Source organism: Triturus cristatus, chromosome 1_2 (genome assembly GCF_964204655.1).
Source record: "Triturus cristatus chromosome 1_2, aTriCri1.1, whole genome shotgun sequence".
Classification (NCBI taxonomy): domain Eukaryota; kingdom Metazoa; phylum Chordata; class Amphibia; order Caudata; family Salamandridae; genus Triturus; species Triturus cristatus.
Window position 1 is genome coordinate 976,710,227 of NC_140580.1, and position 18,314 is coordinate 976,728,540.

Here is an 18,314-nt window from a genome sequence, read left to right on the forward strand (position 1 = left end):
CTTCTATGTGACAACCAACCCATCTCCTGATTTCTATAGAAATCTTCAAGTGTTGTTTTTCCAACACTGGCTCTTTCCCTCCAGTGAAAGCAGATATATGCGGCCAGCAGGCGCACGTGGAAGCAGTCTGCTCTTCAGAAGCAAGTACTAGCAGCCAGTGTCACTGATGCACCTATGAGCACCTACTCTCCACCAGATACAATGACACAGGCATTAAGCAGCTACCTGCAAATCTGATTGGACACTTTTTGCCTTGGCTACTACAAGAACCCCATGCTCATGAGGCACAGGCAACAAACCTGTGTTTCTCAAAGGCAACTACAAACGTCCTGCACCCCCCAAGAATCTACAAGCAGCCTGCAGTCATGCAGGGGAGCCACAAATGACCCTGGATTCCTGTACAGTGGCAACAGAAAGCAGACAGTATTTCTGAGGGATCTACAAGCAGCCTGTGCTCAAGCAGAGGTACCTAATAATGGCTGACATTCCTGCACGGGCACATTCATGCAACCTGCACTAATAAAGCGGCGCCGACAAGCAGCCTTCACTTCTGACATTTCTACAAGATCCAGTGATAAGGCAACAGCACCTACTAACAGCCTCTGTCCAGGTGTCATTTGGTTCATGAGGAATGGGGTGCACTGGCGTGTACTTGCCCTGATCTACCATAAACAGCATATCAAGCACCCCCAATCCTACCTGCTGCTTCAGCTGAATACAGACAAGAACCCAGAAGCACATGTCCAGTAATGCAAGCACTGACTGCGCCCACTGCTGTCAGTGTGCTCCTCCCCTCGATTGTTAGGCTCCCCCTCCCTGAGTCATGGGGATGATGAGCCATGGTATGTACCTAAATGACTTGGAGGACTACTTTACCTGATTTAGCACAGGATACATTTTAAACACCCCGAAATCTAACTGCTGGGGTCTGTTGAAGTTAAGCAAGAATGGAGAAACACATGTCCAGAGATGCAAGCACCGGCTGCTCCACACTGTGTCAAACACTGCTCCACTTCTAGGAAATTCAAAAACATTATGAACTGCAAGTACCATAATGCAATAGGAGACTTGATGCTGACTTGCTTTCACTTCCCTCTTTTCATATTTAAGCTCCAGTGGAATCCTTTAATTGATGAGCAATGAGATGGGGTGCACCTGCTTGCTTTGCAGTGGTACTTTACTGATATACTAAAAGCAACATTTCAGTCACCCCCAGATTGACCTGCTACTGTCCGCTGAAGATCAACACGATACTCAAAACACGTGCTCGGAAATGGTGTGAAACACTTTTTTCTATTTGTGAATAGTTAAAAAACACAATGAACCACGTCTACCATAATGCAATGGGAGAACTGATGCTGACCTGCTGGTCCTCTCTTGATGGCACGTATAGGCAGCCTACATAGCCTCTGAATCAATTTCAAGGAGCCTACACTCCTGCAATGGAATCTAGGAGTAGACTAGTATCCCGCGGCACCTACAAGCAATCACTGCTTCTGCAAGAGCACCTACCACCATCACTCACCTACAAGCAGCATCTGCTCCAGCCGGAACGCCTATATGTATCCTGATCTCCTGCGCAGAGGCTACTGAAAACAGCATCTGCAACCAGCCCAGGACCCAGCAGAGGGACCTAACTGCAGATTGCACTCATGCATGTCCAGGCAGCCTAAACCCCATCGGTGAGACCAAAAGGTACCGGCGCTGCACTAAAGAAGAATGCATCAGTGCCATCGGTGACGCAGATCATCTACACACCGCATGTGGGTATGACAAGGACCGCTGCAGGCTCTCTTATTTCCTCAATAGGTACATGCAAGCAGCCTCAGCTCCGAGGCATGTACGAGGCAGCAGTCTACTGTTGAAGCAGCTAAAAGCGGCATGCCCTACTGCAGCCCTTCTTAAGGCACCAAGAAATAGCCCCTATTCTCAAACCCACTACAAACAGCCTGGACTTCTAAAGGGATGTTCTCAGCAGCCTACACAAGAGCAACTAGACGCTCCTTTCATTCTGCATCCGCACTCACAAGTCGCCTGTTTGGAAACACCTGCTTGAAACCTGTATGCCCACGAGTGCTTCAACCATCAGCCTATGTTACCGAGGCACTTTGAAGCAGCCTGAAACTAACCAGCACAGATACCAGCAACCTGGCTGCACTCCTTCAGTGGTGCCTAGAAGCAGCCTGCACTCTCAAGTCACCTGCTAGCTGCCTGTACTTCAGATGCACTTACAAGTCACATGCACCCCTGACTATGCAACTACAAGGAGCCAGCAGTTCTGAATGGGTAGCCACAGGAAGCCTGCATTCTTACTGAAGCACCATTGGGCAGTCTACACCACACAGCTCCTACCTATCCTTCTTGGGCACCTACAAGCAGCCGGCACTTCTGCAGGGGCTTCTACATGCAGCCTGCACACTGGAGGCACACTCAGACAGTGAATGTTCCTGGACTGGCACTTTCTCTCCAGTAGATCCACTTACATGCCGACAGTATGTCTATAGGGCATACAGAAGCAGCCAGGCCTCAGATGCACCTATAAGTAGTCTATAGGAAGCCTGTGTTCCTGATGTGTGAAAACGAACAGCTGATGGTTCTTCAAACTCATCTTCATGCAGCAAATGCTTCTTCAGGGGCACCTAAGAACAGCCTGCGAACCCTCTGGGACACTATCAAGTCACCCCCGAGGGCACCTGCAAGTGCCATCTCCTAATGCAGGGGTTTTCTATAAGCCACCTGAACTCCTGTGCACAAGTAACTGAAAGATGCCTGCATTTCTGAGGCATATACAAGCAGCCATTGATCCAGCAGATGGTTCTTGAAATGCATCTTCAAGTCACCTACAGACAGCCTGCAAACCCTCTGGCACACATTCAAGCTGCCTCCTGTCCCAGAGGGCACCTGCAAGCACCATCTCCTAATGCAGGGGTTTCTATAAGCCACCTGAACTCCTGTGCACAGTAACTGAAAGATGCCTGCAGTGCTGAGGCATATACAAGCAGCCAGTGATCCAGCAGATGGTTCTTGAAATGCATCTTTAAGTCACCTACAGACAGCCTGCAAACCCTCTGGCACACATTCAAGCTGCCTTCAGTCCAGAGTCAAGTCCGGTTTTCTGTAAGCTCCCTGGACTCCTGTGAATGGGTAACTTAAAGCAGCCTGAGGCATATACAAGACGGCAGTGCTCCAGCATAGATACTGCATAGCAGTTTGCACTCTTTCAATGACTATTCCACATAGCCTACAGCTCTACACCGACACCTACAACCAGGATATATGTATGAAAAATGTGTAAAAACACTGCTTATACAAGAGCATCTAGCAGACGCCTTTGCTCCTGCTGGGACATGTGCAAAGAGTGTCTTTGGCAGAGGTTCCTGCAAGCAGCCGGAGCTTCCAAGTCTCCCAGATGAACTAGTCCACTCTCCCAAGCCAACTAAAGCCAGCCTGAAGTTCTGCACCACCTACAAGCAGCCTTCTTTCCAGAGGCACCCATCAATTGTTTCTACTCCCAAGCCACCTCCAATCAGCCTGCTCTTCTGCAGGAGCTCTTTCCAAAGGACTAGTCCCCTGCATGCTACAATCGCAACATAAAGCATCCTGTACTTTTGCACAGGCACCTAAGACACTTGCTTTTATGATGCCCCTAAATAAAACCCGTGATCCTACAGCTGCACCTACTAAGAGTTTGTGCTATTGAGGGTCCTTCCAGTAGCCTTAACAACATCGGGTCATCTTACATGCATCATGCACTCCTGCTTTGTCACCTTGAAGTAACCTACTTTCTCAGGGCACCTGCAAGGTGCCTATGCTCCAAATTAACCCAAGAGCAGCATAACTTGCTGATGATCCAACTGCAAAAGTGGGCACTTGTACGGGGGTACCTACAAGCACGATCCACTACTGCAAGGGCCCCTGAAAGCCGTTGATACTCCAAAGACACCTGTCCATTCTGCAAGGACCCCAAAAAATGTCCGATTCTCCAAAGGCACCTTAAAAGCCATCAGTACGTCTGCATGGAACCTACATGCATTCTGCAGTACAGAGGAACATGCAATCACTGCGCTTTCCAGGAGTACCACTTTACCTTCTTTAGATGCACCTACATGCAGCCAGCAGACCTACAGGGGCATGAAGAAGCAATGCTCTCTCCAGAGGCATTTACAAGAGTTGTGTTCGAGATACACCTATCAGCAGCCTACGCTCCATCAGATGCACCAACGCACACTCAATCTTTCTGCAGGGGCACTTTAAAGCTGCTACCAAAAATCCTCTGATTCTGTAAGAACAACCACCATGAGCCTCTGAGGGGGTTCTTTCAGGCATCCTACTCGAGTGCAGTAAAAAGCCCCCTGTATTAGCGCACGCGCACTCACAAGAGTTGCTTGTGGTTCAGAAGTGCCAGCATGAAACCTGCGCTCCACCAAGTGCACCCACAATCAGCCTGTAATACTGAGGCGCCTTCAAGCACCCTGAACACCAGCAGCTGCATCCACGTGCAGCCTGCACTGTGACGAAGAAGCGGCTGCATCCTCATGGCCCTGCAAGCACCCCATGCACTGGATGCATCCACGTGCAGCCTGCACTGTGACGAAGAAGGGGCTGCATTCTCAAGACACCTGCATGCACTCCATGCACCGGATGCATCCACGTGCAGCCTGCACTGTGACGAAGAAGGGGCTGCATTGTTAAGACACCTGCAAGCAGCCCATGCATTGGATGAATCTTGCAGCAGGAGGCAATCCTGATATTTCAAGTACAAGAAGCCGCAGTTCCACAGGGGCATCTGCAAGAATCCTGAACTTCTGCAGAGGCACTGTTGGCCAGCATGGACTCCTGCAGGGGCTCCTTCAAGCAGGCTCTGGTCATGAAGCACCTACAAGCAAAGCATCACGTCTGCAGGGGCGCTTACATGCCGCACAATCCAGAGGGACATACAAGCAGCGTGTGTTCCAGAGCTGGCCCTTACCCAGCTACAGATCCATGTACATGAAGCACACTTACAGGAGCACATAGTCTACTCTCCTGCAACCTCTAAAGCCGGTACTTATGCAGCACCTGCTGGAGGCCTTCCTTCCAGAGGAACCTACAAATAGCCTGTACTCACAAGGCACCAACAGTCAGCATGCTCTTTGGTAGTGGGCTTTACAAACAGCCTACACCCCTGTAATCTGCAAGTGTAACAGCAAGCACCCTGTACTTCTGCACAGGTACATAGAAATCATCTATGACCAGATGCACCTATATGAACCTGTGGTCCTGCCAGAGCACCCTTGATCAGCTCGTGCTAATGAGACACCTTCAAGTGACCTGAGCACCATGAGGGAGATGCAGCATTTTCTCCTGTAGTGAGACTGAGACGAAGCCAACATGTGCACGCAGGCTTTCCATGTAATGTACCTACAAGGAGTGTGAACTCACAGCCATGCAACTACATGCAGCAGCGACGTCTGCAGGGGCACCTACAAGCAGCCTGCAGTCCTGCTGAGACTCTTGGGCAGCCTACAATCTTGCAGGTATCTTACAAGCAGACAATGCTTCTGAGACGTGTACAAACAAGCAGCACATTTTCAGAGTTTCCTGCAAGAAGCCAGCGCTCCAGCACAGATGTCTTAAAGCCCTCTGTTCTCCTGAAAGGGCATGTGTTAAGAGGCTACATTGCTGCAGGTGCACCAACAAGCAGCCTGTGCTGTTACAGGACCACCTAGAATCAGCCAGATCTCCAGCAGGTGCACCAACAAGCAGCCTGTGCTGTCACAGGACCACCTAGAACCAGCCAGATCTCCAGCAGGTGCACCAACAAGCAGCCTGTGCTGTTACAGGACCACCTTGACCAGCCAGATCTCCAGCAGGTGCAACAACAAGCAGCCTCTGCTGTTACAGGACCACCTAGAAACAGCCAGATCTCCAGCGGGTGCACCAACAAGCAGCCTGTGCTGTCACAGGACCACCTAGAACCAGCCAGATCTCCAGCAGGTGCACCAACAAGCAGCCTGTGCTGTCACAGGACCACCTAGAACCAGCCAGATCTCCAGCTGGTGCACCAACAAGCAGCCTGTGCTGTTACAGGACCACCTTGAACCAGCCAGACCTCCAGCAGGTGCAACAACAAGCAGCCTCTGCTGTTACAGGACCACCTAGAAACAGCCAGATCTCCAGCGGGTGCACCAACAAGCAGTCTCTGCTGTTACAGGACCACTTAGAATCAGCCAGATCTCCAGGAGGTGCACTGACAAGCAGCCTCTGCTGTTACAGGACCACCTAGAACCAGCCAGATCTCCAGCAGGTGCACCAACAAGCAGCCTCTGCTGTTACAGGACCTCCTAGAACCAGCCAGATCTCCAACAGGTGCACCAACAAGTAGTCTGTGCTGTTACAGAACCACCTAGAATCAACCAGGTCTCCAGCAGGTGCACAAACAAGCAGCCCTGGCTCGAGTGACACCTACAAGCAGTTTGTGTTCCAGCAGAGGCCCTTACAAGTTGCATGAATTCCTGCTGTGGAACTTTCAGGCAGTCTGCATTTCTGCAGGGACCCTACAAGCAGCTGATGCTCCAGAGGCGCCTTCAAGGAATAAACGCCTCTGCGTGACAACCTGCCTGTCTCCTGATTTCTATAGAAATCTGCAAGTATTGTTTTTCCAACACTGGCTCTTTCCCTCCAGTGAAAGCAGATATATGCAGCAGCAGGTGCACGTGGAAGCAGTCTGATCTCCAGGAGCAAGTAGGAGCAGCCAGTGTTCCTGATGCACCTATGAGCCTGTGGTCCAGAGGCACATGCAACAAACCGGTGTTTCACAAAGACAACTACAAACAGCCTGAACTCCTTCGGCATCTACAATGAGCCTGCATTAATGCAGGGGGGGCAATAGGCATCCTGACTTCCTGTCCAGAGGCAGCAAAAAGAAGACAGTATTTCTACAAGTACACGCAGCCGAAGCTGCAGAAGCACCCACAGGCAATCACTTCAGCATGGCAACCTACATGAATCCTTCTCTCTATTAGAATCTACAAGCAGCATGTATTCCATCACTGGCCCTCTCCCTCCTGCATATCCATATACATGCAGCTACTAGACATGCAGGGACACGTGGAACCTCCTGCTGTCCAAGGGAATGTACAAGAAGCCTCTGTCCATGATGCATCTATCAGCAGGTTTCGCTCCATGAGATGCAGTGGCATATAGGCAGTGCTTCTGCAGGGGAACTTTAAGCAGCAGCGTGCACACATGTTGGGGTGTGTTTTGGAAATTTACTCTTCTGCCCCGGCTCCTAAAAGCACCCTGTGCTCTTGGGCCACATGCAACAAACCAGTTATTTATAGAGGCAAATGCAAAAAGCCTGTATAAACTCAGGTGTCTACAAACAGCTGTGATTCCAAGCCTCCTTGCGTTGTGTGCAGTACTTGACCTGATCTACCATGAGCAGCATATCAAGCACCCCAATCCTACCTGCTAATTTCTGCTGAAAACAGACAAGATCCTAGAAGCACGTGAACAGAAATGCAAACATTAGCAGCACCCACACTGGAGGAAGAATGTTTATACTTGTGAGTAATTTAAAAGCACTATGATCTGGGTGTACCATAATACTATGGAAGGGCTGCTGTTGCGTTGCTGTGACTGCCCTTACCCTCGATTGTTAGGCTCCTCCTTCCTGAATCATGGGCATGATGAGCCATGGTATTTCTCTTCACACAGAAGAATAACTGGACTGATCTGAAGAAAGAAAAATTTGGATCATGTTCTACAAAGATTCCATTGCCTTGTGCCTCTTGGGTATCCAAAGATATTGGAGTAGAAGCCTCACTCACTTTATTGTGACATGCTTCATCATTGGTGCCTATCCACACCCTGGTTGGGTGGTACCACTAAGGCATACTTAACGAAAAGAATGGGAGTTAGGGCATACTTAACCAAAATAATTGGAGTTGTTAGATGCGATCTAGCTGGATAAGCAGTGATCCAGAAGGGAAGAAAGGAATATCTACAAGTATACCCAAAGAATTTCTTTATTTGTTGGGTACCTGGGGTATAGATAAAAAGTTATTCCAGGGTCTATATTGAATTTAGTTTGTTCAATTGGCCCTAGTGCCAACATGTTTCAGCCGCAGGCATAGCCCAATCCGCTCTGGGGCCTTCATCAGGCCTATCTAAAGTATACCTGCCTTCTTAGCATGCATACCATGCACATACTTGAGGCCTAAGGCTCTCACCCGTTTTGATCTTCTGTCCTTGTGTGGCACCTAAAAAGCAAAAAGTGCGGCAGCGAAGTTCAATGGATCCAAAAAGTAGTATATGTCATATTTCTGTACAATCTATTGTCCCAGTCTGACTACTGTGGGGATATATACAGTGAACCTCTTGTGCATATTTGTATCGGGAAAAGAATGATGCCGCTCCAGATTCGGGAAACACTCCCTGAGTTAAAGTCTGTGCAAAATAATTGTGAGGTGCTAAGTGGTGATGTCGTCCCATAACAGTAAGCTTCTATTGCTGGCTCTATAGGAGAGTGGTCAGGAAGTATTTAAAAAAACACAATTTAATATTTAATAACAAAGCAGTTTCTCCTGCCAAATACATGATTAGTGATTAAGTGTAGAATATGCTAATCATGCACACACTCTGCTCGCCCTTATGCTGGGTCTCTCAAGAGTTATGTGTGTCTGGGGTGTGATGTTGTTCCTTTAGTCACACACTTTTTAGGGCAGAGAAAAAGTCGATAGACACACAGATCAAATGGACACTGTCCTCTTTTAAAAAAACAGGGGGATAGTAGTTCTAAAATTTTGGTTTGCCTGTAGGGGACGAGTTTACCGTATGTAATATTGCTCCCCATAGCCACAGCAATGTTGGGGATTAGGCTGCCCAAGTTCCCTTTTCTTTCCCTGTGTGTTTTAATTCACTGCGTATGTGTCCCAACGAGCCTTACTCACCACCCAGTATATGGGAGTGCTTTCAAACCTTTATATAGACAACTATCTGAACCCTGACAGATAGGTGTGCCACCCATTATGAATAAGTACATTGCACTCCCATATCCAGGGAAAGATAAGGGAGATTGGACAGCCTAATCCCCAACATCACTGTGCCTAGGGGAGCAATATTACATATAGTAAACTAATTCCCAACTTGCAAACCAAAATTTTAGAACTCCTATTTCCTTGTTCTTTTTTTAAAGAGAACAGTGTCTATTTGATCTTTGTGTCTAACGACTGTTTCTCCCCTCTTTTTTTAAAGTGTATGACTATATTAATACATCACGTACCAGACACGCATGACCCATGAGACCCCCAGAATAAAGGTGAGCAGAGTGTGTGCATGATTAGTCTATTCTACACTTAATCACTAAGCATGTATTTGGCTCGAGAAACTGTGTTTTTATGAATGAATAAATCGTTTTCTAAAAATCCTTCCTGACCACTCACCTTTGGAGCCAGCAATAGAAGCTTACTGTTACAGGGCGACATCACCACTTAGCACCTCACAATTATTTTCCACAAACTTTAACTTACGGAGTATTTCCCGAATCAGGAGTGGCATCATTCTTGTTCCAATACAAGTATGTACAAGGGGATCACTATATGTCCCCACAGTAGTCAGAGTGGAACAATAGATTGCACAGAAGTATAACATATGAGACTTTTTGGATCCATTGAACTGAGCTGATGCACTTTGTGTGTCTTAGGTATCCACCAAGGAGAGAAGACCGATATGGGTGAGAGTCTTAGGCCTCACTTATGTGCTTGGTATGCTTTCGAAGAAGGCAGGGATTTAGATAGCCCAGACAAAGGCCCCAGGCCCAATTGGTCTCTCTAAACTTTTTGGCACTTAGATAATAGGGTGAACAAACTAAATTCAATATAGACCCTGAAATAACTTTTTATATATACCCCAGGTACCCTACAAATAAAGACATTCTTTTGGTATACCTGTAGGTATTTTTAATAAGCTTGGGCGGAGCTGGCGTAGTGCCTCTACGCGGAGTTCCACAGAGTTGGAAAAAAACTCAGTGGATCTCCGCTCCGCCCCTCCCTAATGAATTATCTTTTTTTTTAAAAGGGACTTACCTGTTGTGACTGCCACCTCCTCGCCATGGCCGCTTTCCTTCCTCGTCCTTCCCGTCCATTTCTTTTGGAAACCCCTACATGGTACGTCTTGCGTGTGCACATGCGCACACGCAAGTCGTGCAATGTAGGGGTTTCCAATAGACAAGGACAGCGAGGACGGGGAAGGAAAGCAGCCATGGCGAGGAGGAGGCAGCTACAGCAGGTAAGAGCCTTGTTAATTAATTATAATTAATTATGGAGGCTGGAGGAGCCGGCTAACTCTGCTCCACCACGGAGTAGGAGTTTTGCCTAAACTCCGTGTTCGCAACAGAGCGCGGAGTAGGCAAAACTCTGCAAACTCCGCTGGCGGAGTGGAATTAACCGCCCGGGGTTAATTTTTAACTCATTTTGTCTGTTCTGGATCCCTGCTTATCCAGCTAGGTTCTTTATAAAACCTCCCATTCTTTTTGTTGAGTCTGCCATGGTGGTACCACCCAACCAGGGTGTGGATAGGAGCTGATGATGAAGTATGTCAAGATAGAGTGAGTGAGGCATCTACTCCAATATCTTTGGATACCCAAGAGGCACTAGGAAATTGAATCTTCCTTGAACAGGATCCGTATTCACGTGCTACTGTCTCTTGAAGAGGAACTTGATCCTCACAACATGTTTTCAGAAATGGTGTGAAACACCTTTCTATTTGTGAATAATTGAAAAACACTATGAACCATGTGTACCATAATCTAATGGAGAACTCACTTTGACTTGCTGGCAATAATCATCTGCCTTTCTTGATGGCACGTATAAGCAGCCTACATATCCTCCGAATCAATTTAATGGAACCTACACTCCTGCAATGGAGCCTACGCTATTATCATTAAGCACCTACAAGCAACCACTGCTTCTGCAAGAGCAACTACCCTGCCTAGTCACCTACAAGCAGCATCTGCTCCAGCACGAACAACTATATGTAGCCTGATCTCCTGTGCAGAGGCAACTAAAAGCAGCCTTATCTCTGATGCATCTACAACCAGAGCACGTCCCAGCAGAGGGACCTAAATGTAGATTGCACTCCATCGATGACACCTAAAGGTACCTACACTAATGAAGAATGCACCAATGCCATCGCTTATGCAGGCTGTCTCATTTCCTGGAAAAGGCACAAGCAAGCAGCCTGAGCTTCAGAGGCATGTACAGGAACTCTACTGTTGAGGCACCTAAAAGCAGCATACTCTACTGCAGCACTTACAAGCGGATTGCTTTCCCAAGGCACCTAGAAGTCGCCCTTGTTCCAAAACCCACTACAAACAGCCTGAACGTCTAAGGGATGTTTAGAGCAGCCTACACAAGTGCATTAAGAGGCTCCCTTTCATTCTGCATCCGCGCTCACAAGTCACCTGTGGTTCAGAAACACCTACTTGGTGCCTATAAGTGCATCAACCATCAGCCTACAGTACCAAAGCACTTTCAAGCAGCCTAAACACTAATCAGCACACCTACCAGCAACCAGGCCGCACTCCTGCAGTGGTGCCTAGAAGCAGCCTGCACTGTCAAGTCACCTGCTAGCTGACTCTACTTAGGATGCACTTACAAATAACCTACATCCCTGACTTTGCAACTACAAGCAGTCTGCCGTCCACAGGAAGCCTGCATTCTTGCTGAAGCACCATTGGGCGGCCCACACTACACAGCTCCTACTCATTCAATTTGGGCACCTTCAAGCAGCCAGCACTTCTGCAGGGGCTTCGACATGCAGCCTGCCCACCTTAGGCACCTTCAGGCAGAGAGTGTTTCCAGACTGGCCTTTTCCCTCCAGAAGATCCATCTAAATGCAGCTGCAGGGGCACAAAGAAGCAGTCAGCCCTATAAGCAGCCTGTGTTCCGGATGTATGAAAACGAGCAGCTGATGGTTCTTCTAATGCAAATTCACGCAGCCAGCACTTCTGAAGGGGCAGCTAAGGGCAGCATGTGAACCCTCTGGCACACTTTTAAGCTACCTCCAGTCCTGGATGGCACCTGCAAGCACCATCGTCCCCTGCTGGGGTTTCTCCAGGCAACCTGAACTCCTGTGCGTGGGTAACTGAAAGATGCCAGCATTTCTGAGGAATATACAGGAAGCCAGTACTCCAGCAGTGGTACCTAACTGCAGTTGGAACTCCTGCAATGGCGCTTTCATGCAGTTTACACTCATACAGTTTTACCTAAAAACCGCATATGTTTATGAAAAATTTGAAAGAATAGTGCTTATGCAAGAGCACCTAAAAAAAGGCTGTGCAGGGTGTCTTCAGCAGAGTTACTTGCAAGTGACCTGTGTCTCCTAGCTGAAGCATTCTACTCTCCAGAACCATCTAAAAACAGCCTGAATTTCTTTGCAGCCTCCCTTCCAGAGGGACCCAATCAATAGCTTCTACTTACAGGGCACCTTCAAGCAGCTGCCCTTCTCTAGAGCCCTTTCAAAGAGACTACGGGGGGAATAGAAGTAGCTACTAGTTCTGCTGTCGACCTTTTGGTCACCCTACACTCCTGCAAGGACCCTTAAAAGTGTCTAATACTCCAGAGACGCATACAAGCAATCAGGACATCTGCATGGAACCTGCATGCATTCTGCAGTTTAGAGGAATCTACAATGAGTGCACATTCCAGCACTATCACTTTGTCTTCTACATCTAAATGCAGCCAGCAGTCCTGCAGGGGCACGAAGTAGCAGTCTGTGCTCCAAAGGCATTTATAAGAGACTTGTGTTCATGATGCACCTATGAGAAGCGTACCCTCCATCAGATGCAATGACGTGTCCCGAAGGTTTCTGCAGGGGCGCCTTCAAGCCGCTACCTACTTTGTGGCAGCTCTTCTCAGTCAGTGACTTCTATATGCAGTGTGTGGTCAAGAAGCACATCCAAAAGCAGTACTTTTGTAGTGGCACCTAAAAAACAGTGTCTACTCTGTATGCACCTACAATCAGCCCATGCTTCTTAAGGGCACCAATAGACAGCCTCATTTCCTCTGCAGAGGCAGCTAAAAGGAGGCTGAATTTCTGATGCACTTACAAGCAGCCTGTGCTCCAGCAAAGGTACCTAATAGTAACTGGGACTAATGCAAAGAGTCTTTCACAGAGCCTTTACCCCCTCAGTTACACTTACAAGCAGCCTTTGGTGTTAAGGAATGTGAAAGAGCCATTGCATAAGCAAGGACAATTACAAAATGCTTGTGCCCCTGGAATCATGTGGTTGATGAGCCATGGGATTCACCTGCTTCCTTTGAAATGGCATCTTACCTGGTGTACTGCAAGTGATATTTCAAGCACCGCCTACATCTACACTATTCTTTCTGCTGAAGATGGTGATGAATCAAGAAACAAAGGTCCAGAAATCAGAGCAGTTGCTGCAGCGAAGCTGACAGCAAAGGCGTTTCTAGGAGTGATTCAAAACCAGTGTGCATTGCAGGCTTGAAAGGCAATGGGAGGATTGGAGCTGATTTGCTGGCAGTGCCCTCTCTCCACCCTTGATTGTTGGGCTCCCCAAGGAATCATTTGGTTGATGTGCTGTGGGCTGCACCTGCATGCTCTGGAGTGGGACTTTCATGGTGTAGTACATGAGGCATTCCAAGCATCCCCAAACCTTCCTGCTCTTTTCTGCTGCAGATTGTCCAGAACCAGGAAACAAGTGTCCACAAATGCAAGCCCAGGCTGTGCCCACACTGTGGGGAAACCTTCTTCTACTTGTAATTCAAACACACTATGAACTGCATCTTCTATACAACAATAGGACAAGTAATGCTGACTTGCCGGCAGTGTGCTCCTCTCCCCGGATTGGCTCCTCCACAAGTCTTTTGGTTGAGGAGGTATAGGATGCAGTTTCATGCCGTGGAGTGGTGCCTTACCTGATAAACTGCAAGTGCATCTCAAGAACTTCTAAATCTAACTTCTACTTTCTGCTGTCACTGGCAAGAACCCAAAAACACATGTCTAGAAATGCAAGTACTGGCTGCACTCACACTGGTGGCAAACAGTTTTCAAGTTATAAGTCAAACAAACTACGAACATCATCTACCATAATGCATAGGGAGAACTGGTACTGACTTTCTGCCAATGTCCCCCCTCCCCCCTTGACGGTGCCTATAAGTACCATGCACATCTGCTGGAGCACTTTCAGAGAGCCGTACACCCCTATGATTCTAAGGCTCCTACAAGTAACCAACCACTCCTTACATAAGGACACTTACCAACATACTGACCTCCTCACCCACAAACAGACTGTACCCCAGCCCAGCCTCAGCAGAGGCAACTAAAAAGAACCTTCATTTCTGATGCATCTTCAAGGAGTTCATGCCCCATCAGAGGTTATCAAAAGTAACTTGCACCCCTCAAGGGCCCTTATAAAAACGGTGCAAGCACAAGTGCTTATGCAGAGCACCAATAAACAGCCAGTGCTCCTGCAAGCAGATCGGCAAGCAGTCTGTTCTCGTATCTGAAACTAGGCTGAGCTTCTGAGGCATCTAGAAGAAGTCTAGTCTCCCAAAATACTTCCAATCAATGTGTACTTTTACAGCACCTGCATCAGCCTGCTTTCCCGGGGCACCTACAAATAGTCTTTCTCCCAAGACACCCTAAAAGCGCCCTGAGCCCACTCAAGTGCAGTAACAAGCCCCCTATACTAGTGCACGCGCACTCTCAAGGGTTGCTTGTGGTTCAGAAGCACCGGCATGACTCCTGCAAGTGCCCCCACAATCAGCCTGTGGTCCTGAGGCGCCTTTAAGCAACCGGAACACCAGCAGCGGCATCCACGTGCAGCCTGCACTGTGACGAAGAAGGGGCTGCATTCTCAAGGCCCCTGCCATCAGCCTATGCACTTGAAGCATCATGCAGTCCTGATGTTTCAATTACAAGAAGCAGGCAGCTCTGAAGGGGTATCTGAAAGCATCCTGAGCTCCCGCTGAGGCACTATTGGCCAGCATGCGCTCCTGCAGAGTCTCCTTCGAGCAGGCTCTGGTCAAGAAGCAACTCGTAGCCACCTGCAAGAGGCTTGTGTACCAGCAGGAGCACCTCCAATTAGCGTGCTGGCAAACGTTCAGGCAACACCCAGGTCTGCAGGGACCACTGCATACAGCCAATGCTCCAGTGGCACCCGCAGGAAATCACTTCTGCATGGCAACCTACATGCATCTTTCACTCTACAAGAATCTACGAGCAGCATGTGTTCCAACACTGGCCCTCTCCCTCCTGCAGATCCATATACATGCAGCTACTAAACATGCAGGGACACGTGGAACCTCCTGCTGTCCAAGGGAAAGTACAAGAAGCCTCTGTCCATGATGCATCTATCAGCAGGTTTCGATCCATGAGATGCAGTGGCATATAGGCAATGCTTCTGCAGGGGAACTTTAAGCAGCAGCGTGCACACATGTTGGGGTGCGTTTTGGCAATTTTCTCTTCTGCACAGGCTCCTAAAAGCACCCTATACTCTTGAGGCACATGCAACAGACCAGTTGTTGATAGGGCAAATACAAACAGCCTGTATATACTGAGGATTCTACAGGCATCCTGTGATCCAAGCATCCTGACATCCGGTGCAGAGGCAACTAAAAGCAGACAGTCTTTCTGAGGGATCTACAAGCACCTGTGCTGAAGAACTACCTAACACTAGCTGCCACTCATGCAGGGACAAAGCTCTACACGAATACAGTGGAACCTACATGCAGTCACTGCTTCTGAAGCATGTGCACGAGCCAGTGGTAATGCAAGAACACCTACAGGAATCTTGTGCTCCAGGGATCGTTTGGTTGAGGAGGCGTGGGATACACCTGCATGCTTGGCAGTCTTACTTACATGCAACATTTCAAGCTCCCCCAAACCTACCTGCTGCTTTCTGCTGGAGACAGGCAAGAGAAAGAAGCACATGCTCAGTAATGAAAGCACTTCCTGTACCCACATTGATGGTAAACACGTTTCTACTCATGAGCACTTCATAAACCCTGTGAGCTGCATCTACCATAATGAAATAGGAACTTGGCGCTGACCTGCTGACAGTGTGCTGTCTCCCTCCTTGTAAGCACACTGCACTATCCGATGAGACACTTTTACAAAGCGTTCATTCCGACAGTGGTTCATTGAAGCAGCCTGTGCTCCAGAGGTGCCTGTAAGCAAACAGTGCTTCTGCAAGGGCAGGTACCAGCATGCAGCCTAACTCAGTCCCTGGAACCTGCTAGCTGCCTATGCAGATAAAGAATGTACATTTTCCAGTGCTTATGCAGAGAACCTGCAAAGATCCTGTGTTCCTGCAAAGACATTTGCTGTCAGTCTGTTCTGCAGAGGTACCTGCACCCAGCCTGCAGATCTGTGGCACCTACAAGCAGTTTACTCTTCAAAAATACCTGCAATCACAATCACATGTCCTTCTGAAGCACCTATAATAAGCGTGCGTTCCTGTCGCACCTACAATTAGCGTGCGTTCCTGTGACACCTACAATCAGCGTGCGTTCCTGTCGCACCTACAATCAGCATGCGTTCCTGTGCCTCCTAGAATCAGCATGCGTTCTTGGGGAACCTACATATACGCTTGGCTTGTAAGGCACCCACAGGCAGCCTGGGCCTCTGAAGGGGCCCTTCACGCAGCCTACGCAAGTTCGATAACAAGGGCCCTGAATTCCTACAGGCACACAAGAATCACCTGCTGTTTAGCTGGACCTACATCAAACCTGTGCTCCTGCAAGTGCACCCACAAGATTCAGTGCTAAGGCCAGAGCACCCACAAACAGCCTCTGCTCCGGGTGTCATTTGGTTTATGAGTAATGGGGTGCATCTGCATGGACTTGACCGAGCGGCATATCAAGCACCCCCAATCCTACCTGAACAGACAAGATCCTAGAAACACGTGGCCAGAAAAGCAAGCATTGGCAGCTCCCACACTGGAGGAAGAACCTTTCTACTTGTGAGTAATTAAAAAGCGCTGTGGTCTGGGTCCACCATAATACTATAGAGGGACTGCGGTTGACCTGCTGTTAGGGTGCTGCCTCCCCCTCGATTGTTAGGCTCCAACTCCCTGAGGCATGGGGATGACGAGACATGGTATTTATCTGAATGATTTGCAGGACTACTTTACTGGATTTAGCACAGGCTGCATTTTAAGCACCCCCAGATCTAACTGCTGGGGTCTGCTGAAGATAAGCAAGAATGCAGAAACACATGTCCAGAGATGCAAGCACCGGCTGCTCCACACTGTGCCAAACACTGCTCCACTTCCAGGAAATTAAAAAACATTATGAACTGCAAGTACCATAATGCAATGGGAGAGTTGATGCTGACTTGATATGTAAGCTCCACTGAGAGTTCTCTGGTTGATGAGACATGGAATGGGGTGCACTTGCCTGCTTTGGAGTGGAACTTTACTGATATATTAAAAGCAACATTTCAATCTCCCCCAAACTGGCCTGCTACTTTCTGCTGAAGGGAGATATGAGCCACAAAACACTTGTTTAGAAATGGATTGAAACACTTTTCTATTTGTGAAGAATTGAAAAGCACTATGAACCATGTGTACCATAATGCAATGGGAGAACTGATGAGCACTTACAGGCAGTAACCTTCCTCCCCTCCAGATGCACGTGTAAGCATCCTGCATACCCCCTGAATCAATGTCAGGGAGCCTACACTCCCACAATGGCCCTAGACGCAGCCTACTATCCAGAGGCACCTACAAGCAATCACTGCTTCTGCAAGTGCACCTACTACCACCAGCCACTTACAAGCAGAGTCTGCTCCGAATGGGACACCTACAAGTGGTCTGATCTCCTGTGCAGAGGCAACTAAGAGCAACCTCCATTTCTGATGTAGCTACACACAGTCCATGCCCCAGCAGAGGGACATCCACGTAGATTGAAGTCTTGAAAGGTCATTTTCAGGCAGCCAAGGCTCCATCAATATGCTTCTGAAGAATGCACCAGTGCCATCACTGATGCAGATCACCTACACGCAGCAAGGACCTCTGCAGGTTTTTTTCTGGAAAAAGGTACATGGAAGCAGCCTGGGTTTCTGAGGCATGTAGGAGCAGTCTACTCTTGAAGCACCTAAAAGCTGCATGCACCACTGCAGCACTTACAAACAAACTGCTTTTCCAAGGCACCGACAAACAGCCTCTTTTCACAACAACCCACTACAAACAGCCTGGACTTCTAAAGGGATGTTCTCAGCAGCCTACACAAGAGCAACAAGAGACTCCTTTCATTCTGCATCCGCACTCACAAGTCACCTGTGGTTGGGTGACAACTGCTTGAAAC